This window comes from Austrofundulus limnaeus, unplaced genomic scaffold (assembly GCF_001266775.1).
Source record: "Austrofundulus limnaeus strain Quisiro unplaced genomic scaffold, Austrofundulus_limnaeus-1.0 Scaffold928, whole genome shotgun sequence".
Taxonomy (NCBI): Eukaryota; Metazoa; Chordata; class Actinopteri; order Cyprinodontiformes; family Rivulidae; genus Austrofundulus; species Austrofundulus limnaeus.
The window spans coordinates 123,700-125,185 of record NW_013953330.1 but is presented as its reverse complement, the minus strand read 5'-3'; the positions used below and the strand labels follow the sequence as shown (position 1 = coordinate 125,185).

General features: G+C 33.9%; 1 non-coding gene across 1 annotated transcript; it reads right to left on the bottom strand.

Annotated features, from left to right (window-relative positions):
* Positions 1-37: 37 nt before the first annotated feature.
* trnal-caa (transfer RNA leucine (anticodon CAA)) lies at positions 38-147 on the bottom strand. The gene is made up of 2 exons: positions 110-147; positions 38-82 (listed from the first exon to the last, which is right to left on the bottom strand). It is a non-coding gene; the product is annotated as a tRNA-Leu (tRNA).
* Between the last annotated feature and the right edge of the window lie 1,339 nt (positions 148-1,486).

Sequence of the window (1,486 nt, the reverse complement as noted above, 5' to 3'; positions counted from 1 at the left end):
TATATATACTTTATATAAATATAGTCAAAAAGGTTGCTGTCAGAAGTGGGATTCGAACCCACGCCTCCATGGGAGACCAGAATGCCCGCTTCGCAGGAAGGTTTTGTTCCTTGAGTCTGGCGCCTTAGACCGCTCGGCCATCCTGACAACTCCGGCTCCTCTCCTGGTAAATGTGCTTCTGACAGATAAACTAGTCCCTGTGGGGACTAGTTTTTCTCCAAATAAAACAAGTCAAACAGGGCGAGTTTAAAAAGTAATCATGCATTTCCCTGACGTTCAACCTGAAAGATAAATACATCTGTTCGTAATTATTTTTATTTCAAAACTTTATTTGTCTTCTTTGTAACAATTACATAAAAAATTGACATCAGCAGCAACAAATGACAAACTACAAATAACATGTAGCAAAAGAAAATTATACAATAAACAAGTCACTCAATAATTAAAGTCATTTAGGGTCAATCAAACGTAAATGTTGAAGATGCAGCAGAGTGTGTTCTGTTCTCAGATATTCAATAAAATCCAGAAGCTACACAGAAGCACACGTGAGACACAGCAGGTGCTCTCTTTTATTCTGGTCCGCCCCCAAACACAATACAGCACAAAGGTTCCTATCCACGGATAGCCTGATACTACAGAGTGGATTCTGCCTTCTTATTTTTTGTTAACTTTAAATTATTCTCATCAAAGTCTACTGAGAAAACATAAAAGTTTGGGACAGATCTGGAGGACCTTGAAGTTTCCCTTAGAGGATCTTTAGATTAATTATGAAGCTCAAACTTTTATCAATATATGGAAGCCCATTTCCGCCACCCTGATAAAAAAATAAATAAAACTTGTATCTCATAATTATGAGATAGTATCTCATAATTATGAGACACTATCTCATAATTATGAGATACTATCTCATAATAATGAGATAGCTAAGTCATAATTATGAGATATAAGTTTTATTTTTTATCAGGGTGGCGGAAATGGGCTTCCATATAAATACATTCAAACCTGAATATATTATCTTTAGGACTAATTTGAATAGTGTGTTTAGTTTAATCCTTGACAAATTTCTCCATGTCCCTCCAAAGCCCAGAAGACTGAGAATAATTACAAAATAAATGCAAATATAGTCTCTGATTTAACTTAACAAAAGCAAAAATTTTCATCAATATCCTTAAACTTTGACAACTTTTTGTTACATGGGAAAACATTGTGTAAAATGTGAAATTAAGCTCTCTTAATTTATTTGAAATACACCATTGAAATCCATGTTTTTTTCCAACGTATATTAAACTCTGTATTCCAGAAAAACTTTCCTCTGGGTGACGCTGAACTTGAACTACAGAGAACCTTCCTTATGAGCAGTGTTGTATAAAGTACTACAAAGTGATACTTGAGTAAAAGTACAAGTATCTTATCATAAAAATACTTTGGTAAAAGTTAACGTCGTCTCTAAAAATATTACTTGAGTAAAAGTCTTAAAGTATCTGAT